Source organism: Haemaphysalis longicornis, unplaced genomic scaffold, assembly GCF_048455015.1.
Source record: "Haemaphysalis longicornis isolate Haplotype H1 unplaced genomic scaffold, Haemaphysalis longicornis Haplotype H1 scaffold_2, whole genome shotgun sequence".
Taxonomy (NCBI): Eukaryota; Metazoa; Arthropoda; class Arachnida; order Ixodida; family Ixodidae; genus Haemaphysalis; species Haemaphysalis longicornis.
Genome location: NW_027526295.1, coordinates 103,374,875 through 103,399,624, shown reverse-complemented (window position 1 = coordinate 103,399,624; position 24,750 = coordinate 103,374,875). Strand labels below are relative to the sequence as shown.

Below are 24,750 nucleotides of genomic sequence, written 5' to 3'. Positions count from 1 at the left end.
TCCTTTACCCTTTCTCCCTCTCTCGCTCTTCTTGGCCTGTGAATAAATTTGGTTCACAAATATTTACAACTTGGGGCCGACAGCTGCTACCGGACGGCTAGTGGCCGCACCATCTCGCTACATCTCAGAGCACGGCTTCCCCCTGAGCCCGACAACAAAAAAATATCCATGTTACGTGCAGGCTATTTACAAAACGAATCGTTCTGCTCACCATTAAAGGGGTCCTGAAATGCCTTCCGCCGATGCATGGATGTACATGTAACCAAATAAAGCAATGTATTAGCAATTTCCTCCTGCAAGAATTTTGTTAAAGCGATGAGTATTAGCTGAGAAATCGTAAATCGAAAACCGCACATTATCGTCGCGCCGTATTTCCTCCTCCTTTCAACTATTTCTTCTCTGTTGGCCTCCCCTCCCATGATGCTTCGCTCCTCAGCGGTGACGTACTTCCGCTATTGCGCTCCCACAGACTGCCGTCTGCTACGGGCCAGCTCTTTCGGCTTTTTCATCTTTGTTGACACCATGGACACTCCTCTAAGGGCTGGAAAAGCGAACGAAATACCTGGCCGCATGTGTGCGGCCTGGCCTTGCCCTTTCGCGGTGTACGTAGCTGCAGTTGGTATCGGCGGCGAACTCGCAGCCGCGCAGGGAGAATCGTGCGCTCGTTCCCTTTGGTGCACCGCGCACTGTTTATCCAAAAAGCGCGGTCTCAGATGTGAGCCCGCTGGTGCAGGGTCTTATTTTGCGGCGGTTGTAATTCCTACTACCGGCGGCATGTGAAAAAAAGACATTTTAAACCGACACAGAACCCGTGCACAAAACGCGCCGGATCGGATTGCTTTATCAATCAGTGGCGATGAACGGGAAGGCGCAGAGCAAACCAACGCCGCACTCGAGCAGCGAGCATCCGTGTTCTGCCAAGCTGCACCCGTGTGTTGCATTCAATACTGATGGGAAAGCGTTGTTTGAACTTGTTTTGATAGTCGTAAAATGTTCGGGCACTCCGGCACTCCGCTAGCAGATCAGCCGCCGAGTCATTTCGGAAAAAATTTAACAGATGGCGCCGTATGCATTAGCATGTCGCAACGCAAAACTGATGAGACGTTCTACTCCCCTCGCGATGTTTACGTAGCGGGACGCAAAAATTTAGCGTTTAGCGTATGCAAAGGCACAAACGCTGTACTAAAACTCTCTATTAGCAGCAAAATAGCGTGTGTACGTGAGGCTGCTTGCGTTTACAAAGCTGCACGCCAAGCGCTTACGTTTCAAACCTAGTGACATCGTTTAAAATACACTCGCAAGCACAGTGTAACGTAGTCACATATCAACGGTATGCTCAGGCGACAAGCAAGAGCTTATTTTATGTGGGACGGAGATTGCGCATAAAGGCCCGTTCGCACTTGCGACGAAAGCGAGCGAAAGCGATGGGAAATTCGTCGCTTTGTCGCGCGACGATCGTGTTTGTCGAATTGTCGGGACAAATTTTCGTCGCGCGACATAATTCCCGTCGCTTTCGCTCGCTTTCGTCGCAAGCGGGATTGGAAAGTTCTTCCCCTGCCGTCTGCTACACAGCGCGGAGGCAACCGCGCGATCGGCTCGGGCCGGACGAACGCGCACACTCCTAAGGTCCCTGAAGAGACCTTACACACTCCCGCATGGCAGCGCCCCAAGCGGCAGCCGGCCGCGTACATCGCTCCCGGCGCCCGCCTGGGGCCCGCCCTCGGCACACTAGCAACACTAGCCAGTATATTTCAGGCACAATAATGGAGGAAAGATCTTTTGCTTCCGATGAACCAAGTTCTTTGCCCCTGTGTTTTTAAATACGTGAAGTGGTTAGCACGTCGCCCTCACGCAGCTCTGTATCGTCGTAGCATCGCTGACTGTCCGAACGAAGCTTGCAGCTAAGCCAATGCAGCGACCGAAGCTGTGTGTGTGTGTGCATCGCCTCCTGTGTGTAGCGTTCGTTTCGCGATGAAATGCGACGTTGTACTTCTGCGAGTGGATAGTGCTTCCCATGGTCTGGATTATCTTTCTCGAACGACGAACGACTCAACCTCGCATGGGGTATGTGTAGTGTGCCTGGCTAAAAGCCTTCTCGCTTGCGTGCCAGAGCTCAGTGACTTGCTGTTCGTCCCCGCAAACAAGGCGCGAGGTGAGTGCCGAATTTACGACGGGCAGGAGGAAGCAACCGATCGTCTGTCAATCGCGGTTCAGACTTGCAACGCATGTTGTGACGTTGTGTTCGTTCGAAACGCATCTCTGGTTTGTTTTGAAGTTCAATAAAATGTATCCGTCAAACCCGGGCATTCGGCTCAGGGCGTTCTCTGCGATTGCACGAAAGAAGTGCCACGGGGCTTCAACGCTTTCTTTAGGGAACGTACTCAGGTAAGAGAATGTCCATGTCGTGTTATGGCCGTGTTGCATTCAATACGAACGGTTGAGCGTTTGTTTACACTTGTTTCGTTTGTCGTAAAATGTCGAAGCACTCCACTCCGCTGGCAGATCAGCCGGCGAGCCGACGCTGAGCAGACGACTCATCTCTTTGCCGGAAGTGCGTGAAAAAGCCGCCCAATAGCAGGATGTCTAGCTCATGATGAACATCTGGGAACATGGAGGAAGAAAAAGTTAGGAGACGGCGCCGCCGGAGAAACGTGAAGCCTATACATAAAAAGTAAAATCGAAGTCGGCCCAGGCGTCACTGCACCACGTGACCCCACCGCACCGCCTCTGTATGGGCCGCCGCGCTCTTCAATTTCGTCTGCTCGAAACTGCTCTGCGGCCCGTTGTCGCGAAGCCTGCTATATGTTGTTTTTTTTTTCCACGGCTTTTGTCTTCCGCACGTACGCGGCACTCCTGCCCGCACACGGGCATGAGATCGCCGAGCAGACAAATGCAGGAAGGACGGGGAACAGCTACCGCCAACGAAACACGAGAGATGCCCCGGAGTCGGAGACCGCCGCCGCCGCCGGCCCACCCGACCTTGGAGGGCCGACTGCGGCGGCTTGAGAAAGGGAAACGGCGGAGGGAACGGCTTCAACGGACCTGGGCTTGCGAAGGCTAGCTGCGTGACGTAATGCCGTCTCCTAACTTTTTTTTCCTCCATGTCTGGGAAATCGATGATGTAGACATGTGAAGATGGCGGCGTCCAAAAACACGAAGGAAAGGGTGAGAAAAAAGCGACAAACTTTGCAACAAAAGTGTGAGCTTTCCGCTGTTCGTAAAAGAGTAATACTTGGCACAGCTGACGTTGACGACCCAATCTAACGATTGCGCTAGTTCATTTAGTGTGCTCAAAATGCCTTTCAGGACCCCTTTAAAGAACTCTTCACTGCTGCACGCCGTACAAGAATTCTAGGCAGGGGCTACAGCCGGTATGGGCGGTATGGGGTGTTGCCCGGAATTCGGTGCGGGGTGGCAGACGTCCCCTCGGTGCTCCCTTCGTACCGCTGGGCGATGGGAGGGTGCGTGCTCGGGGCTCCGCAAGATGCGGTAAGCGCCCGCGGGAGCTCTCGGAAGCGCACGGCGCGCTCGTCGAGCCGCCATCACGTCGGCTGCTGCACGGGTGGGAGACATGGCTTCCCTGCCCGATCGCGCGGCCTCCGGATTGAAAAGAGTCTCCGGCAGTGTGCGTTGCCGCGCACGCGCGAGATATTCTGAGAGGAGCGCGCTTCCCCCACACCTAGGCCAGGTTTGCCAATGGTTGTAGGGCTGCATGAACGCCTTCACTATGCCCTGCGTTAGCAATGTCAATCACAATACCTGTACGGGCCAGAAAATCACGGCCGAGAATTACAGGCACTCTCAGGTCCGGGAGATGTACGAACCCATGGCTTCGCCCATCGTTTCTTCGCCGAGCCGCCTGAGTTGGCTTTGCCGCTTGAGAGGTGGAAAGTGATGTCGCAAGCCCGCAGTCGAATAGCTCTCCGGTGCAAATGAGCGAAGACATAATCGCCGAACAGCGTAGCAGACGCTCTGCTGTCCATCAACGCCGAAAACTATCGACCAGTGAACGTAAGTGCAACGAAAGGCGCTGATGCGTTGGGGCGCTTCACCCTGCATGCAATCGGCATTGGAGGCTCAAATTCACCACCTGTAGTCATACCCGTCGGCGGCGAAATGTTCGCCGATGGCGGTTGACTTTTCCCGAATTGTGGTACTTTTCCGTCGCCGGGCACGGACCGGTGCAAGCGATGGCATTGTGGCCCGTTGCGCCGCACTTGTAGCAGACGATGTCGCGATGCGACCGCGCAGCCTGAGGCCGCCGTTCGCGTAATGCTGGCGAGTTCCCTTGGCTTGCCACACGTGCGTAGCGGTTGGGTTTCGAGTGCGCTACTGCTCCCTTACCTTCGCGATGCACTGTCGGCCCCATCGAGCTTTCCACACTGGCGTGGCTGTTGGGTTCCTCACGCGTGGTTGCCGTGCTGCGGCATGTCTTGCTGTTCGTCAGAACGCGCCCGCATGGCGTACGAGTACGGATGGAGCGCGCTTCGACACATCGCGTGGCTCGAATTCCGTGCTATCCGGGTCCGGTGCTGTGGCCGTGGCGCGCGGCGTGGACGGTGGGGGCGCACCCTGCCATGCGCACCCTGGCCCCAGCGTGGCGTAGGCTGGGGCATGCGAGCGTTATCTGTTAGCAGCAAGAATATCGCCTTGGATGCGCTTTCCTTCGCTGGCCAGTTCATTGAGGTTGGCAAACCGACTGTCTTGAAGGTAGCAAGCCAAAATTGTGGGGGGGTGGGGGGGCTTCTCTTGTTCCCCTCTCAACCTTTTCTGTCTGAGACGCCATGGGCTTTGCAAATAACATCGACTCCTTCATTGCGCTGACGTATTCGAGCCGACACTCATCGCAGTGTTGAGTGCGCGTCTCTAGCTCGTTGAAAATGTGGTGCTCGTTCTCTGGGGGCATGAATTCGCTATGAATCAGCGCTTCAAACTCGCCCGTCGTACGAGCATCGCATTCCACCAGCCGGTACCACCATGCAGCTTGGGCGGTCAGCGAAATAGGCAGAATGCGTCCTATATTCGCGCTGTCGTCCCTAACCGACGACTCCTGACAGCGGTGCAGCGCCTCTAGGTACTCCGTAGCACTCATGCGGTTACAGTAACCACCGTACTCGGGAATTCTGAGGCTACCAAGGGGGTTGTTAGGCCTGACACTCGGTTGGGTGCGCACCGCGTTGATCAGGGCTCGCACGTGTCCGACTGCTACCGAAGGCAGGGGTAGGTTGTCGCGGGGAGAGAGAGACAAAACTTTTTTATTGAACTAAGGTGGGGTGGTTCCTCATTTCAGGTAACCATGTGCTGTCCCTGCTTGACTGGCCCTCTCGACCAGCAGAAGTTGATCTTGAGGGAGGGAGCTGGACAGCAGTATCTCGCACTGCCCCGGGGTAGGGGAAGTAAACGGGGCTGGCAGGTCTGGGTTCTTGTCACACTCCCATATTATGTGCTGTAGAGTGTCTGGTTGAGTGCAGAATTTACATTGTGCGTCGAATTGTGTAGGAAATAACAGATCATCCTGACTGGATATGGAAACGTATTTGTCTGTATTAGCATGAGTGTGGTTTCTTGGTTTCTTGAGAGCTCTGGGTGTGGTGCCGGGAATGTTCTTCTCTGAGCCTGTAGTGTTGGGTCATTTCGTGGAAGGTTCGGAGTAGCCTGGGTTCCGGTGTCACGTCCGCGGCCTGGTGAGCGAGATCTCGGGCCATGAGATGGGCGTGCTCGTTGCCTCTCATGAAGGAGTGGGTCGGTGTCCACACAATTGCCACCTTCCTGTACGGCGTCTTGCTTTTCAGGATGCGTAGCGTCACGGGTGACAGCCATCCCGACATGAACTGCGGCATGCCTCTTGTGAGTCTGTGACAATGGTCGTGGTGTTGGTTTGCGTGAGGGCGAGAGCGATGGCAAGTTCTTTAGTTTCTTTGGTTGTGGCTCTTGGAATGGATGCACTGGTCAAATGCTTACACCCGCCCGTCACCACGGCCACCATGGCTCTTTTACCGTTGTAGTGGGCTGCGTCGGTGTAGGTCGTCGTCGGGACTCGGGAGTAAATCTGATTGAGCGTTTTTGCGCGTGCTTCTCTGCGACCTTGATGGTAGTTCGCGCGCATGTTTCTAGGTATCAGGTGGACTATTATGGATTTACGCCACGATTCCGGGATCACCTGCGACTGGGGCTGGTCTCGTGGAACCCACTGAAGTTTGGTGAGTACACGGCGGCTCGTTCGTGTACGAGCGAGGCGTGCCCTTTGATTTGACAAGTGGCCCTCAATGAGTTCCGATACAGTATTGTGCAGCCCCATACGTAGTAACGTGTCTGTGGATGCGCTCATGGGTAATCCAAGGGCTTGCTTAAGTGACTTGCGTATGAGCAAGTCGATCTTCTCCTGTCCCGTTCTTGTCAGGATGACGTATGGAGTCACGTAGGCTACTCGTGAGAGGACGATCGCTTGGATAAGCGTGAGCGTGTCGCTCTCTTTCATGTCTCTGTGTCGGTTCGTGACCCTGCGCACCATATGCGTGACCTGTTCGATGGTCTTGGTGAGTTGCTCTACGAATGCATTGTTCCTGCCGTCCGCCTGGATGAGCAGACCCAGAATCCTGATTGATGTGCTTGGCTTGATGTCGTGCCCATCGAGGGTGATTTGGATGTTGTCGACATCTTTATTTGTTCGGCGTCTCCTCACCACGAGAAGCTCAGACGTCTGTGGCGAGCACGACAGCCCATATCTATTTGCGTACTCATTTACAGCGTCGGCGGCGAGCTGGAGTGTGTCCTGCAACCCTCCTAGGGAATCGGGGCCCGTACACAGGGTCACGTCGTCCTGGCATGGCTTAAGTTAGGTATTCTTCTCAGCTGCTCTGGGAGATCCAGGAGTGCGATGTTGAAGAGTAATGGGGAGAGGACTGAGCCTTGGGGAGTCCCTCTACTCCCGAGAGCGATGGAATTACAGTCGAACACGGATATATCGAACACGGGTATATCGAATTATTGTCTATATCGAACTCATAAATTATCCCCTTGAAAATTCTGTGTAAAAGTATAGGAATTCGTACGTTTATATCGAACCGTATTTTTCCCGACATTGGGTATATCGAACGCCGCGCGAGCTGGAAGGTGCTCTTCGGCGGTCGCTGCACCCCCGATTGAGGTTAAGGAGGATGTGGAGGAATGCGCGGGCATGGCGAAGACTGGGTCGCGGAACTAATCCCCCCTACCGGAACGAATGGGTGCTTGCCCAGTCGGGCCCCGCTACCGGCCGCCGTAGCATTAGCGGACGTAGCCCGGTATGCTAAATCTTTCAAGGCACACAAGCCCGAACGCTCGGAAAACGTGACAGTGCGAGGTAGGGTTGCCCCGACTGCGCACGTCCTTTTTTTTTGCGGCTGCGTACGTTCCCCGGCTTGCCGAAAAATAGTTTTTTTTCTCTCTCTCTGGGTCTGTCTTCCCCCGATGTCGTCTCGGGAAAGGGAAGAGGGAACGAAGGCGCTGGCGGCCTCCTCCTTCTTTTGCATTTTGCTGCTGTTGCTGCTGTTTGGCGAGTTGTCCCGCACCTTTCGGAGATCACTGTTTCTCTCGGAGATGACAATCGCGAGCGCTTTGTTGGAGTCCGTTCAGAGACCCTTGGAATTGTTATCTTCAAAATTTTTGTGGTACGTTCGTGCTGTTCTTTTGCGTGCGTGTTGCGTATGGTGTGCGAAGGCGCAGCGTACTGCTGGAATTTTCTAGTTGTGCAGCCTCGAGAAGATCGAGACCAGCGTCTTTAATTTCAGTTCCATGACGAAGAAGCAGGCCAAGATCAGCGATTTTTTTTTCACGGAAGTAAAGCGTCCTGTTGCGTCGTGAGTGCGGCATTAGTTATCATTCTTGAATGCGACGATCGGTAAGTGATCGTCCGCCATAGGTGAGGTCTCAGAGCCCGTATTTTTTATATTTTTTATATCGAATTTTTCATATATCGAACTATTTCGCGACCCCCTTGGAGTTCGATATATCCGTGTTAGACTGTATAGGTGACGCCCCCGATCTAGAGTATGGCTTTGCGGTTGGCAAGAAAATCAACAATGTAGTTGTTGGTCCTCTCCCCGCATCCTGTTTTTGCCAAGTCTTGAAGAATCACCTCGTGTGCCACGTTATCGAAGGCTCTTTTCAAGTGCAGAGTGAGGATAGCCCTCGGGGAGTGACCCGTGGCAGGGAGGAGGACCTCCTCTTCAGTTGTATGAGCACTTCTTGTGTCCCGAGATGTTTCCTGAAGCCACAAATTGCGTCCGGCGTTTGTTGTGTTGCATCAAGGTGGTTTTGTAGCCTTTTCAGTATAATTCTTTCCATAATTTTGGCACTACAGGATGTTAGCGATATCGGTCGCAAGTTCTCAATGTGTGGCGATTTGCCCGGCTTTGGGATGAAGCGAATTTGAGCCATCTTCCATTGATCTGGGAGTTTTCCTTTTATCCAGACGGTGTTAAAATGTCTAAGCAGGATTTTCTTGGTGGGGTCATCTAGGTTGGCAATAAGCTTGTTTGTAATTTGGTCTGGGCCCGGGGCAGTGTTCCGCTTGCTGTCTGCTATTGCCTCTCATAGCTCGTATAGTTTGATCTCCTTGTCTAGCTCGGGGTTAGGATTTCCTTTGTATGGAGGGGGAGAAAAGTCTCCATGTGTCTGGAGGTACTTCTTCTCCAGCTCCTTAAGAAGTTCGGCGCTTGTTCCAGAATAGGCGTTGAGTGTGCGTATTAGGTCCCTGTTAGACGCCCCTTTACTTTTCAGAGGGTCGATTAAGTGCCTAATTATTTGCCATGTTTTCTTTGTGGTCAATGTACCTTGTAGGCCATAGCAGACTTGTAACCAATTATCTTTGCATAAGGCTGCCGCATAATCTTCAGCTTGTTTGTTTATGAGGGATATGCGCTTCCGGAGATTTTTACTGTGTCTTTGCCGCTTCCACCTTCTTGTGAGGCTGTGTCACGTCTCATATGTGTAGGAGTTTTGCGTCCACATAAGGTATCAACAGATTGAGTGTGTGCTTGGGCATCTCAAAGAGCCGCCTGCGTCAGTTCTTCATAGGATAGTTCAGAGTCGAGGTCCTGTGAGACCCTGGCCTGGCGGAAACGATCCCAGTTCGTGATGCGGGCTGATCCAATACGAGCCTTGTAAATTTTGTCCTTGATTAACAGATAGATTATGTCATGGTCAGATCCAAAATTTTCCTGCGTAGTATTCCAGGTAATATCTAGAGGTCCCGCCAACAAAGTAAGGTCGGGACTAGTATCTCTGGATACGCTGGTGCCCGTTCGAGTAGGTGTGTCGGGGTCGTTGTGCAGCGTTAGATGATCTTGCTGGATGGATTGTACTATAGCTTTCCCCTTCTTGGAGTTGTGAGAGTACCCCCATAATTGGTGTGGGGCGTTAAAATCTCCCATGATTATGAGGGGAGAGTTTCTTGCCAATAATAGGGCTTCCTGGATTACGTCTCGTATTCCACGCTGTGTGCGCAATGGTCGGCAATGCGTGTTAAGTATAAACAAATTGGATTTCTTCTTTGCTGACGGAGATAGAATTTCGACGAGCGTATGCTCGCAGTCTTTCTGTGGAATGTGTTGAGTCGCTGCAACGCAACCTTTGACGAGAATCGCTGTAGTCTTTCCTGTAGGATCGCCATATGTGATGTATCCTGGCAGACGAGGGGTACTATTAGTTTCCTGTAATGCAATTATTTCTGGTTGAGGGTCAAGGCAGGAGTCGTACTGTTGAAGTTCGCCCTTCTTGTTTTTTCAACCACGGCAGTTCCATTGGACAACCACCGTGGCGTTTCTCTTATTTCATGTGGCCGTCATGTTGAATGGTTGAGTCCTTGTTTTCGACTGAACATTCTCGTAAGTATGGGGGGAGTCTGCTACTGCTGCGTGGGTTCGCAGTTTCGAGGCGGTCTATGCGGATGCTGTGACGCTCTCCTTCTTGCTTAAGGGCCTGTACATCCTGCTTCAATACTTGTACGTCTTGGTGTAGTCTTTGTAGGTCCTGCCGTAGGGCATTATACTGCGCATCTATGTTTTTAGTGAATGTCTCCATTACGGTTGTTATGGCCGCCTGAAACCACTGGGGTTGGGCGGCTTGCAAGGCATCTGGTGTCTGGACTTGATTTGCTGCGGGACGCTCGAGTGTCGTGCTTTGTGGATCATTATTCATTGCTGGTGGTGGTGGGGGAGCTGTGTCCATTTGTGTTGATTGTTTTGGGTCAGGGCGATTGGGTTTCTTTCGTTTGTCTGGAACGTTTCCCGTTTGGGAGTTCTCAATTCTTTCAAGTCTGGCTTGGACTGCTGCTACTTGTGCTCTGAGTTGTGTGTATTCTTGGCACGGAGTAGGTGATGGTTCGTGTGGGGGGGGGGGTGGTTCGGGATACTGGGAGCAGCGGGAGACGCAACATGTGCCTAGCTCAACTGCTTGTTAGAGGTCATGTCAGGCTTGAGCACATTGTTCCGGGAGGTAGACTTGGACCTGGAGCCCGTGCTGCTGCGCCTCCGCCGGGTAGGTGTACTAGAGTGGTCCCTGGGCCGCCCACGTTGCAGTGTAGAGCCTTTCCTCGTGGCTTGCTCCTCCGCCTGGCGCCTGGCTTGCTCTCTCCGTCGAAGGATGTAATGCTCACAGAATCGTTTCGGGCAGCCCTGAGTCGCCGTCAGGTGGGAGCCGCCGCAGAGGGTGCACAGTGGCTCACAGGTGTGGCTCTGTTTAGGTTCTCGGAGGCCGCACTGGTGGCACACATTGAGGTTTGGCTGTGGGCACGCTGTGGATCGATATCCGGTTTCGTGGCGTAAGGTACACACGGGGACTGTCTTCTTGTACAGCGAACAGGGATGAACAGGGATAGTCCGCGCCGAACAAGGTTACAAAGTACGGGACCTTGAGTCCAGCAAAGGTGAGTACCACCACATTAGATTGGCCAAGCCTGCGACAGGCGTATATTTCGCACTGGCTTTGGTCAAGGTGGGCAAGGATCTCGGCTTCGGAAAAGGTAAGGGGCACTCCCCGAATCAGTCCCTTGGATGAATCATCGGGCGCTAGTCCATACAGGGTGACGGCATGGGTAGTATTGGCGATCCTGAGTTGTCTCACGTTGCTTAGAGCCTTGGCTGCATCTGAGGACGGTGTGCTGATCGTGACTATATTTTGCACGGCATCTAAGCGAACCTTGAGGTTAGCCTGGCGCCAGGTAAAGTTTATCGTGTTGAACAGAGCCAGGGAAATTTCGGCCATTTCTACGTTCGCGAGCTTGAGGCCGCCTTGTGGGCGCAAGACCAATATAAAGTCATCTTGGGGCAGGGGTCTGGGCCTGAGGGTGGCCTTGCGTATGAGCGGCGAAGACAGATTTGAAGACGCGGCGGTCAGGCCTACCCCATTGTTTGTGTTGCGCAGTCGTCTCCGCTGGGCCTTGGTGACGACGTTGATTCAGTCTGAATTGTTACCGGAGTAGACGTCTGCATTATAACCTTCGCTGGAGTCGTGCAGCATCGTGTTTTCGTCCGCTTCGCTTGATTTTGAACTAGGGGACTCCGCGGCGCGGCCCCCGTCGCCAGGCGAGCACTGCATGGAACACAATCGGGCGAGGCCTAACCGCTGGGATTAGGGCTAGCGTGCTCGTCCAGGAAAGAGTCGGGAATTCGTCGAGAGTGCACCAGCTGGTCACAAATGAGCGTTCAAAGGTGCACTACGGCGTGATGAATCCTCTGGCAGCGTCCAAGATTGGCGGGGAACCGATTTGCGCACAACTCAATGAAAAACTGCACAGCCCATGTGAACCGTGTTCGCTCGATGCGGCTGCAGGTGGCACCCTTGTCGCGGGGAAACGCTGGTGTGAGGCAAGCGACGGGCGCCCGAGCCGCAACCGCTTGCGAAGTCTGCGTGGTGAGGTAGGTTTGCGGTGCAAACGCGCCTGCGAACGATGCGGCCACACCGCTGTAGCTGTGAGGGATGTACATGGCGGGGCCGGGTGCGCTAGAGCTTCGGCACAGCTCCTCCCTTGTAAACATATCCGCCGGCTTGCTACGACCAAGGCCAGGAGGGTATGATCAAGGCGTTGAGGGCATGATCACATCCGTGGTGACAGCGGCGGGTCTCGAGCAGCGTCCCGCACGACGACACTGTGCGGCACGCAGGCAGGAGTGGGATGATAGCTCCCGTGACTCTCCCGCGCGAAGCTTTAGTTTCATGCTAGAATACCGCTGCCTGGGCCCCAGAGCGGACTAGGAGCAGTGGTGGTGGCCCACAGGCGCGGGACAACATAATCATTCCTCTCGCTGTTTAACCACCGCACACCGGCAGAAGGGGGATGGCTCTCGTTACTCTCCTACGCGGCGCGTAGGTTATTTATTTAAGCGAGATACTCCAGGCATCAAGCACAAGCAGGAGTGGTACAAGCAATAAAGAGAAAAAGAAACAAAAGCAATGAAGCCTAACATCACACTCATACAACAATGAGTTAAGGGGGATTACATGAATCACATTACAAATTAGCGAGATCGGCGAAATTACAAATCGGCGATATCGTCGCCGCCTCGACACAGCTCTGGCGGGAGCGGAGTGGGGGACAGCATCGGGTCGAGAGCAGTGTCGCGCCATCCGTTAACGAAATCAGTATCGTCCGATGACCAGCCTTGAACCTCAGAATCGAGCAAAGAGGATTGGGGTTGCAGGCCTGTCATAGCAAAAAACCTTGGGCTCCAATGTGCGGGCACCGTACGAGATAACACAGGACCACGGCTAGCTTGAGTAGAGAAAGTGCTACGCGCGGCACACTAGCCCCCGCGAAATCCAAAGACTCACGCAAGGGTTCGGGTACTCACATGCGATAGACAGACTCCAGCCATCAAAAGTGAGGCTTTATTGCCTGGAAAATATGGAGTCTGTACCAGGCCCCACCACTGTCACTGGCGGGGAGACAACGGCTCCGTTCGCTCGCTCAATCAGCAGGGACTCGGACTCCAATATCCGCCATCGCAGCCGCGGGAAGAGAGGGGCCTCCCTTAGGACCGGTAATGACGAAATTTCCGAGCAGACTTCCATGGAGCCAACTGGGCTCTCAGTCATTATGGAATTGGGAGTAGGCACTGCCGAACCAACCGATTCTGACCAACTTGTCCCGTCGAAACTTCGGTGCAACGCTCGTGCGTCCCTCAGGAGAGTTTGGGGATTGAGGAGGTCTCCCCCAAGTCGGCGAGACAGTGGCATGAATGAAGGCGACAAGCTCGTCCTCCTTCCCCCGTGCCTAGCGCACACATTCACCCTGAGCGAGTTCAGCACGTCACATGGGGTCACGAAGAGGGTACGACTCACGTGACGTGTCGGCTGCCCAAAATGGCGGCTCCCAGCTCGCCAAAAAATGCGCTGACGGGGCGTAGGGAAACAAGGGTCCCCATATTACACAGTGGGAGGCTGCGGGAAATCTACACTACACCCTTCCAGCCTCCACCTTTCTATACAGATTTGGGGGAGAGGCTTCGCCAGCTCTGGCCTCGAAGTTCAGCTGTGCTCGACCGAAAGGGCTGTCGCCGCGGCCCGAGCTCCGGCCTTCCAGTAATGGCGACACCTCTCTGAAGTTTTTCCTCAATTTAATTCGTTTCTGTTCTCTCTTTCCCTTCCTCTCTCTCTCTCTTCCATCTCTCGACAACCATATTTCAAATTTGCAACCTCTGTATAAGTACCGTGATCATTAGCTGCCTTCTACGGGCACTATATTGTATGGTTGGTTGAATTGGAATGCGAAGGAGTTGGGTTAGTTTATAATCTACAGCGCCGTGGCTATACGGCATTGCAGCTGATAATCCGTCTGGGAACGTGTTAATTTCGAGTGGGTTCATAAGGGCGAGGTCACTTGCACTTGTTATTGAGATTTAGAGGGAACGATTTGATTTGGAATGTTGGTTGCAGTTAAGCACTTATGTGCTTGCTCTTTATGTGAAGGGGGGGGGGGCGCCAGTTTGCTGCAGCTGTATCTGCGACTGCAGACTTGGGCTTCTGCTACTGCATCTGTCTGGTGGCTGAACATGATTCTGTTACTGTAATGTCAGCCACCCCTCTGCACCTGCCGGAGATGAAAACATCGTTTAAGTGCCTCCCTATTTATGCCGTTTTTTCACCATCTCCCAACGTAATCCCCATTGTGGCGTATCCATGTATTGTCTTCGTTGCAGCTTTATCGACGCAAACATTGTCTGTTGATGAGATTTTTTGCACCGTTGATACACCTTAACTCACTATTGTGCGCGAGAAGTATTAAATCTTGACTATTCGAATGTTAAGGCGTATATGCGGTACCTCTTGTATTAATTTTCTGTGCACTCTGTCCTCCTGTGTCGCGGACGGAAACAGCTGCTGAACTCCTTCCAATCCCGTTTCGGGCAATTTATTCTGTATACTTCTCACTCGTAGATGACTAGTCTCAGTAAAGTGGTACGTCAATAATAGTCACGAGAGTATGGAGGCATCAAACGCACACAGAAGATTAGAATTGGCTAGGCCCCACTGTGGATACGTTTGTATACATTCGTTCTGGAATAGATTTGATAGCCGTGTATGAGCACTCGCACTAAGGTCGCGCTTCGCATGTTGAGCCTACTTGTGTTCCGCGCCCTGCCCGACCCGACGTTGGCAAGTTTCTTACATACGGAAGTTCTGTACATGGTGATAACAGAGGAGCAGACTGGAAACTGTTGTCTGAAATGTTTTTATCCGCCCCTACCTCGCTGTTCAATAACGGTTATTTATTGTAATCATTAAACGTTTTTTTACTTTGTTTCATGGTTTTTCAAGGATTTAACAGGAGTGACAAATGCAACCACAAGCCTAATCTGACCTGCGAAAACGACCTCCGTCGATTTTTCTACAACTCATCATCAGGACTCTGTGAATCTAAAACAGGCGTATGTGGTGGGAGCCCAAATCTCTTTCCACAACTGAAAACCTGCAAGAAATACTGCAATCCAAGTAAGATTCGCCATAATTTACCTGTTACACCCGCTAAGGTATCCAACAGTATTCCAATTAAGGTGGTTTTGTGCGTCATAAATACAGGTGTGCTGTGAGACACGACGTACTGGAGGGATCCGTAATAATTTGACTGCCACGGCAATTTTAATGTGACCAAAATCTCGACACATGGAGATACTGGCTTTTGTCCTCGATCTCAAAGCAGCCGCTACTACAGGAATTGAACCCGCGTCCCTGGGATCAGCAGCACAACGCCTTAACCACGCAGCCACCGCAGCTCGTTTTTCCACCACCTTGCCTATAATGTCACTTCCGGCGAATAACATTAAGCCGAAGATTTCTTCATGGTTTTTGTTATTTTATTTATAGTCATCTTCGTACCAAACCTTTAAATTATCCGTCAGACGCGCGAAACGTGATCATCGTCATGGTTGTTCAGAGATTCTTCACCGGTACGGGCCGCCGCTTCATGAATAAAGGGCCGTCTAGCCTTCAAGCAAGACGACTCGCTGAAATCCTTGAGCATGATTATTTACAGCAACTGGGCAGTAACATGAAAAAAAAGGACATCGCCTAACCATTTTTGGCCACATCTTGGAACCAGAAGGCAAGAGTTTATATTTGGGGTTCAGAATTCTTTAAGATTTCTGAAAGCCAGATTACAAATAATTACGGCGGGCTATGTATACGAAACGTTGTAATGTAGAGCAAACATACAAGCGACGGAAGTTTCCAGCAACCAACATTGTTTTTAACATATACAGACATGGGCTCAAGCAACAGAAGGGAGCCGTGCCTTACTCTTGCCTTTACGGTGCAGATTGTGATAATTTATTAATACATTTATGCGACAATTGACCTTAGTTTTTCTATTCATTATTTCGTTCAGACCAGCCTCTCCCGGCACGATGCCTAGGAGAGGAAGAAAAACAAGAAAACAATACTTGGTGTTATTACCAGAATAATGACACATGTGGCAATCGCTGCGGAAAAAATGCGACGTTTCCCAGGATCGAAGTATGCTTGGACTTCTGCAAGTAAGTAGGAAAAACCAAAGCCTCCAGTGACTGCGAGAGAGAATTTGTGATGGGCTTATTTGAGCGGGTTAGAACAGCGGTAAAAGAGAGAATCTGCATTTTCATGGACTGTGGTAGTTTGCCATTTCCTGCATTGTGCTTCACCAGAACGCTTCGAAGGGAATATTTTATTTTCTTCTGCTATGGTGCGCTAGTCAGTCAGTTTACCTGTTGATAACTGGGGTCTGAAGAATACGCCAGGAGATCAGCGATATGTTCAAGGACATATTCGTAGTTCTATAAATCCATCTGCTTGCTTTTAAAGGGTGTACCTCAGGCACACTTTCCGTATTTGTACTCAGGAGTCAATAAAAAAGAGCAAAAAAATTTGCACAAACTAAGAATATAGACAGGACACATGGCTGGGACAACAAAATATATAACACTAACTGACTCGCAAGCTGCATTTCGAAGTCATGGGGCGCATTACACCAGCACTGACCATTCCCATAGCGGTTGCAGAGGCACCTCAGAATTCTATCGTCTGTGTGTCTGGGCACAAATCTTTCGCCAAAATGAGGCGCATCACTCCGCTGCACGCGCGTACAAGGGTCAAAACTGAACGTGTGAACGCGTGGCCCTCGATACGGGCCGCCCAGCCTGCTGATAGCCACCGGCGTCACCAGCGAGATTAGGTGACGGCATGTGAGAGCTATTGCCGATGCTTACAAGTCTTGGGGAGTAAGGTTTGTAGGTATTTCTGCCTACCGAGGGGGGTTCAGGCAACAGCCTCGTCAAAACATTACAGCACAGAACATTGCGAAAGGAACAAGGGGCTTTACTGCAGCAGTAGAAACGAAATATAAATGGCACAGAAGATGCACATCACCAAAGCACTTCAAGGTCCGGAGGCTTACGCACGACAGGATGGACGGCTGACCGCTTGCTGACGTGCGGGCTCCTTGGAAAGTGACTGGCGGCGGTCGCTTCTCTTCCGGCTCGCGGAACTACCGGCCGGCGACTCCCCCCTGGCGACTGTCCCCGCTAACAAGCACCGCTGCGCTTATCTAGCGTGCACATAACATGCCACGCCCCCCTCCATCGCACCGTCTTTCCTCAGTGTGTTCACAGATGGCATGAGAGGTGGCGCGCGGTAATTCGAATGCAGCGACGCGACGGCTGAGAGGGGAGAATCCCTACAGGTTCGACGCCGAAAGTCCCGCACAACGGCCGCCGCCAAAGCCTAAATTAAACGTTATCTTATGCTGATAAGCACTTTAGTCTTGGCATAGCCTTTGGTATGATTTCAATATAAAAAAGGAAATGTGGGAACCATACCAAAGGCGAAAACGAGAGTGCGCTGGTTATGAGCGTCAGATAATATTTAATATATATGCTTTGGCGGTTGTCGGGGGGAGGGACTTTTGGTGTCTAATCTGTCCCCCCAAAACAAGGAAGCGTCGGCCATAGCTTTCGCATGCCAAGCCGCCGCAGCGCCGTCACTTAATCTCGCTGCTCATGCCGGTGGCTATCCGCAGGTTTCTCTGCACGTATCGAAAGCCACGAGTTCGCGCGGTAAGTTTTGACCCCTGTGCGCGCGTGCAGCGGCGTGATCCGCCTCATTACAGTCGATGGATTCGTGCCCAGAAACACAGACGATGTGATTCTCAGGTGCCTCTGCAACTGCTTTGAGAATGTTCAGTGCTGGTGGTGTAATGCGGCCCCGCTGATAACTTCGAAATGCATTTCTTCTCCATCCCCTCTTCTCCATTTCAACCTACCTTGCTGCTCGTGGACTTCACCTATCGCATGAGAAAAGCGTTGCAATGGCGTTTACAAGGAAGCGCATGGATCCGTACCCAATTCTGCTGAGTGGCCGAGCCCTCCCGTACGCCCGGACCCACAAGTATCTTGGCGTAATCATCGACCGTAATCTCTCCTGGTCGCCTGAGATAAAAAGACTGTGTGCCCGCATCTCTGCGACGTCTCAGGTTCTGAGATACCTTGCCGGTTCCCGTTGGGGCAGCAACTGCGGGTCGATGCTACAGCTTCACAAAGCTTACGTCGATGGCCTCATACGCTATAGCCTTCCCTTACTACACCATGCAGCGCCTACTAACAAAATGAAGCTAGAAGCGGCTCGACGGAACAGCCTGCGCATTTGTCTTGGACTACCCAGAGGTTCTTCGGGTGCCGGGACCATCGCTGAAGCTCGTTGCTTGCCTCTGGACGCACTCATGTTACAGGAGTCACTCCGTGTCCACTACCGGCATCTACTTCAACCTACACCCCACTGTCTGAGCAGGATCACTGCGGCCCAGAGTTCTGGGTTCGGAGATGCTATTAGAGCTTTGTGCCTTCCCAAAACGACGCAACCACCGCGAGCAATGCCATCTCAGTTTCCGCCCTGGACATTAGCGTCTACTCGTATAGGTTTAGGCATCCCAGGGATGACATCTAAGAAGATAACGCCTCAGGCTGAACTGCTCCTACTGGCGTTGGACTACATGCACAGGTTGCATTCCACCAGGGTTCATCTTTTCACTGATGGGTCTTCGCTGCCGCAAAGTTCCTCCTCTGGACTATTCGTCCCGTCGACTGGTAAACTCTTTTCCTACCGTTTAGACAGACCAACGTCCTCGACATCAGCTGAACTACACTCCCTCAAAGAGGCAATCCGCTACATCCTACGTCAAGAGCCCAACGAATGGACCATATTCACTGACTCTAAACCTGCCCTTCAGTGCCTCCTTAAGAGCGGCAAGCACTTCACATATGAACTTGCCGTTCAAGATATTCTCTACCTACATCACCTTGCAGTAGGCGCTGGGCACAATATTGTTTTTCAGTGGGTCCCTGGTCACTGTGGGATAACGGGAAACCAAAAAGCTGATGACGCTGCCTCTGCAGGCCACACCTGCCGAAATATACGAAGAACATTTTTTACCAAACACGACGCTTCCACCATGGCCACACGTTACGCCCTTTCAGAGAGAAACAGAATGTGGTCAGATCCTACCCACCACCACAAGTTTCTCTACTCCCTTGACCCTCAGCTGTCGTCAAGACTTCCTCACCAGCTCCCCCGTCATCTAGAAACATTATTTCATCGGCTCCGACTTAATGCAGCTTACACCAACAGCTACCGTTTCCGCATTGGACTATCGACCACCCCCAGGTGCAACAACTGTGCATCGGAAGACACTATTGAGCATCTTTTACTCCACTGTCCTGCCTACAAGGACTCTAGATCAACTTTGCTTCAGAACATTGCACGCATAGGTTATACGCACGGTCCAGTGACCTTAAAAACCATTTTAGGGCCCTGGCCGTCTTCTTCTAAGCAACGCCTAGCCCTAAAATTTCTGTTTTCGTACCTCAGCGACACTGGCCTAATTCAAAAACTTTAAATCTCTTCACTCTGAGACTTTCGCTCTTGCCCTTTTACTTAATTTCGTTGGTCTCTCTCTCAGCTTGCATCTCTTTTCTGCCCTCCTCTCTCTTGGGCCTTTCTTCCTTTTCCCCCTCCCCTAACAGAGTAGCATGAAGGCGATTTTGTACGCCGGCTAAACACTCTGTTTTCTAATAAAGAGCTTCTCTCTCTCTCTCTCTCTCGAAATGCAGCTTGCTAGTCAGTGTTCTGATAAAAACCTTGCTGGTACTGGCAAGCCAGGGTATAGCAGCTTGGTCTGCAGCTTTGGTTGGCGTTCTGCGTACAGTCAACGCTGTCTTTTTTTGATCCGCCGCATAAACAACACAAACGATGTGTGCTGGTTGATTGGGATATACGGCTGAGTCGCTGCATCTTGCTCTTGGGTTATTTCCACACTTCACATTTATGGCTGTAGGTCTGGCGATGCAACGTCCCTGTTATGAACGGGGTGCATGTTTTGTGGTATCACAAGTACTCAAACGTGCTGTGGAATCTGCAATTGAACGCGTCTTGTGGTCTTGCATGGTGGCGTCGCATATCCTAGTTGTCTTTAGGGACTCCGAATTCGTGTTTTGTTAATATTGCGGGATTACTATCACAGATTGTATTTTCTAGGCCATGTTTCAACCACTCTCGCGCTGAGTTTACACGAATTTATTCAGCATAAAAATCAATTAGAAAATGATGGACTCCTCTCTGCATCCTCCTTGCCGAATTGCTAAGACGTTTCGTAACATATCAAAACCAGATGGCTTGCCTTGACTGCGATACTGCAGGGCTCGCCGGCCCTCCGACACAATCAGTCGTCAGAGTGTTTAGTAGGCCGGCCGCAAGCGGGTCGTCGTATTTCAATTCAATTCAATTCAATTCAATTGCAACTGCAATTTATTCCAGACAATCCTCTTTACAAGTTTGTCTTGGGTGGCGTGGTTATAGGCACAAATAACTCCTGATGGGTTCACGACACCCTTATTGATACCCTCAGTTGAAACTAAGCCACGACACCTTTGCGCCTCAAAGAATGTGCATTAAATTTGTTAGTTTCTACACTGTATCAAGCTCTAAATTCAAGTCGCTTCACACAAGCACACATGTGATTCTTCGCTTACACGTACGCTAATAGAACACTCTAGGCCAATTGAAGGCGAGAGAATGGTCACTTATGTTAATATAGGTGCAAAAGAATCAAAATCAACCGAAGCTTTTATCGTGCAGCATAAAACCAGGGACGGGAAGCACTTTTCTGCGCCGGGTGAACTAGCACCGCGATCAGCACACAAGCACGACCACACAATTGTGAACGCTTTTCCGTCTAAGGAATGCAATCGGTCGACATTAGATATTGTAACGTGGCGGCAGATGACGCGAACCATGAGGCGATGAAGTGATGTATTTACACGGCTATTTACAGGCAGCAATTCTGAGCCCAGGCTCGCGGCGCCCCGCACCCATGTTCTTTCTTGTCGTCATTAGTTGTGGGCCATGCCGGGGGGGGGGAGTGTTGTACTATCCCGTGACAATATTATTGGAATTTAAGGGAAGCTTATTGCATGAGCGCTATACTGGAAATACTCATCGAAACCACTTGAAATGGCAAAACCTAATAGAAGTGCAAACTGGGTATTAATTACATTCTTTATATTTTCGCCCCTGGCAGCGCTAGCGTATGCCCCAGTGGTCTGGAGTGCTAGGTATGTTATTTAGCAAATCGCAAGTTCGCATCCACGATGGTGCATTTCTTAAGTTGTTTTATTTGTTCTTGGGCAAAGTTTTCTCTACTGGATTCACCCTTTTTGCGGTGTAACGCTCATTGCTCGACGAGCGAGTTCGCAGAGCACACGCATACTGACACTGACGCACGGGCGGGTCCCGGTTGGCGTGGTGTCTCCATAAGCACCAACTGCTTGCAGGCACAGTTCTGTATCAGCCGACTCTTTACCTGGTGTGAACACGCCTCTTACGATAGAGGCACGAGCAAGGCAAGCTCCAAAGAGTGGGGGAACGCGCATCGTCTTTGAGTGTCTCCGGTGACACGGAGGGCGTTCATCCACTGCCTACGTCTCGGCTAGTGCTTGCTACGATTCTAAGCCGTGCTGGTAGGCTGATCTGGCGCATTTTACAGCCGAAAACATTGCAGAAGCGTGGTATGTCGATTACTGGAACTTTACGAGAATGCCCATCCCACGATAACATCGGACGCCAAGTATGCTGTTTCACATTTCCGAAACCGAATCTAGTTTGAATTCTAATCTTGGACATTGTCCAATCACGTAGCACCTTGTATTGACGTCACTGCTGTTGGTGCGGCAGCCGCAAACCCGCATGGTAGTTTTTCTTATTTCAGGCTTTTTAAAACAAATACAGCCTTCTCTCCCGGATAACCAATGAAAAGTCCGTTTATTCAAGCTAGTCTACGCAGCGCAAGCAAAAACTGAAGCTTGACAAATTCACTTCAGTGCCCTTTCAAAGTAGTCCTTCACGTTGCAGTCAGCTTCAGTCATTCAAGTTAAGAGGTGCGATGTGCTTCCTGCATCTCTTCACAAATATTATGTAGTTTTAGTTGGAACAACGTTTTAGTTGTTCTTTGGTGGTAGACATAAGGTGATCTTGTAAGCTTCTTAAATTATGGTGCTTAATCTTGTCTTCTCCGTTGTTTGAAAGGCAAGATATTAAGTGACCTCCGGGTGTGTAGTGCTTCTTTGATGGGCATGGTATCCGACTCTCGCAAGCCAAACCTACTATTCGACACCTGACGTACGAAATGCATTATCTGGCTGAGTTAGGTTGACAGGGGCTATTGTTTGCAATCCTGAACCATTTTTCCCGAATCACAAGGCCTGAATACGGATATTGGGCAGGTTGGGAACTGGTTTGCGCTGTAGTCTGAGTTGTTGCTCAGGGATGCTCTTCTTCCTCAAAGTAGCTTTTCCAAAGATTTAAGCAGAGCTGATTTCTCTGGAACGCATTGTAGCATTTGGACTTGGAATTCGGGTGCTTTATCAATGGCTAATTGCACGGCGTCTTTCTGCTTCCGTATCAATACCGCGGAATTCCAAAGAGTCAAGTCGTACTCCAAGCCCACATGCCGTAGATTAGCGATCTCATTGAGTATCTGAGGAAAATCTTTCGTTTCAATATTGAAGAGGGGTGGTGGTGATATCACCGAAACTGCACAGTGGCCATCGGTATCGCTTTAAATTTTATTGAACGAAGGTGCCCTATTCAGATGGTTGCCGTGCGCACTCTCAAGGAGTCCCCAAATAGTTATACAGTCTCTCTCCACAGTCAATTGGTGCTAGGCCACGAACAATGGATAGTCCACAAAGTTAAAAGCGTGTCTCTTTTTTTCCTTACACTGTAGCAGGATATCTTGCGTAGTGAGATGGGGACAGAATCGATACATATATGTGGGGAAATGCCCATTTTCTTCGATATACGGGGAAAGGCGATTGGGTGCCGTTTGTTTCGTTTACTTTTCCACACAAGATGTGAGGGAAATGGGTCGCAAATTTTCTGGGGCTACTTGATTTCAGGGGTTCATTATAAAAGTAATTTCGGTGTGTGTCCACTGGGATTGGAGCTGTTTGGCAATACAATGTTCGTTTATAAACTCTAATAAATCATCCAACACAGGGGTCGCAGAATTTCATAGTAGGTTGTTTCTAATCTTGTCTTTCCTGGTATAGTACTCCCGGTTAAGTTTTGAACAACTGGTTCAATATTCGAGTAAGCATCCATTTCAATTATTAAGCATGTATCCAATTGGAAGTAAGCATCCCTTTCATGATTCTGGTCGCAAATGTTCGGTTCGTGGGGGAGTGGAATACTTTCACCTTCGTCTTCCCAACGTTTCTTTAATTCCTCCAGGAGATCTTGTTCTGTGCCTCGATCATGCTGAATGAGACAAACTTGATGCGACGCGGCTGCTTTGGTTTCTTCGGTACCCATTAGGGAGCGAAGGCGATGCCACGTGCGACCAGTTGTAACAATGCCCTGGAGTTTCGCGCAAAATTGAGGCCACTTTGATTGAGCGAGCTGTCTTTCGTAATCGATAGCTTACTAAGTCAGTTGAGAAATTTGAATACGGAGCTTCTTGTGATTCCTTCGGTGTTTCTTCCCCCGTTTTTCGAGAACTCGCTGGGCTCTCCAAAAGAGTATGAGATGGTCACCGATGGCCGGGAAGTCCTGAGTTAGCATTAGCAGCTTTGTCTGTTTTTCTTTTGCCGCTCCCAACATATGCTCCGTCCATTTTTCAATTTCTTCAATGGGGCCTGTTGGTGTCGTCTCTGAATTTCGGCCAATTAGTAATGCGGCTGTTTATATTTTTTTGTGGGGCTATGATGTGGGTGAGCAGCAGCTGGATAATATAATAATCTCTCACCAGAGTTTTTTCCATGCATTCCAGGGGCTCCCCAAGTCACTACTCACGACTAAACGTCACCTGCGGCCAAGCCGGCGTGTTCCTCTGACACAAACCACCCACTTCAGCGGTAGGATGAGCGGAGTGCACCACCGGCGGTTGCTCCACCCCGTGTAGCGACCGCCACTCCGCAGGGCTTTGCAGCGATAGCCAGGTCCTCTACATACAACGTCGCCATCAAACCTCAAGACCTCTTCAATATCCTGTCTCCACCAACAAAGTTACTACAACAGACTCTCGATAGCTGCCTGGAAATCTCTGCATTTACTGGCTACGCCTGCTACAGTCGCACCAACACTATATCGGTGTGGGTGCCTTCTCTAGAGGCTGTCCAGCGGCTATGCTCCGTACACCGTATACCTCTCGCGGATGAAAAGCAGGTTCCTGTACAAGTGTACCTGCTGTCGAGAAGTGGCATCTGGCAATATATCGCTTCTGGGGTAGACCCCGGAGAGAATCCCGAAGTCCTCCGTGCCAGCCTCCAGTGTGCCACTCATCAGGTGCTGCTTTCCGCTACATGTGCTCTGGCCACACGTGCGTTGTTACTCTGCGTGGTCCGCTAGAGCCACCGGAACGACCTTTGTATAATGGCTGCGCGCATCGGCACCGCCTGTTCAAGGCCGGAGCGGTGCACTGTTACCGATGCTTTCGTCAGGAGCACATGAGCACTTCGTGCCCCTCGTTGGCATCTGAACCACTGGCTACCTCTGAATCGGAATCACCAGCTACCCCGTTGGCAGCACCGTCATAGGTTATGTTTGGATGCGGTCTGTGTCGTAGCGATGACCATGACATTACGGACAAGAAATGTCCTACGAAATGCAAAGCTCCACTTGCCCCGGCCAAAGCCTGACCTCGGAATTTTGCAGCTGTGGGCCCAGCGCAAACAGGCTGAAGTAGCTGCCTCG

The 24,750-nt window shown here is 51.1% G+C and overlaps 1 long non-coding RNA gene across 1 annotated transcript in view; it reads left to right on the top strand.

The window, feature by feature from the left end:
* Window positions 1-24,750, top strand: part of LOC144167279 (uncharacterized) — a 144,816-nt gene that overhangs the window by 85,099 nt on the left and 34,967 nt on the right. Inside the window, exons 2-3 of the long non-coding RNA XR_013321917.1 lie at window positions 14,797-14,970; window positions 15,863-16,010. This is a non-coding gene — a long non-coding RNA (uncharacterized LOC144167279). The remainder of the gene's footprint in view (window positions 1-14,796; window positions 14,971-15,862; window positions 16,011-24,750) is intronic.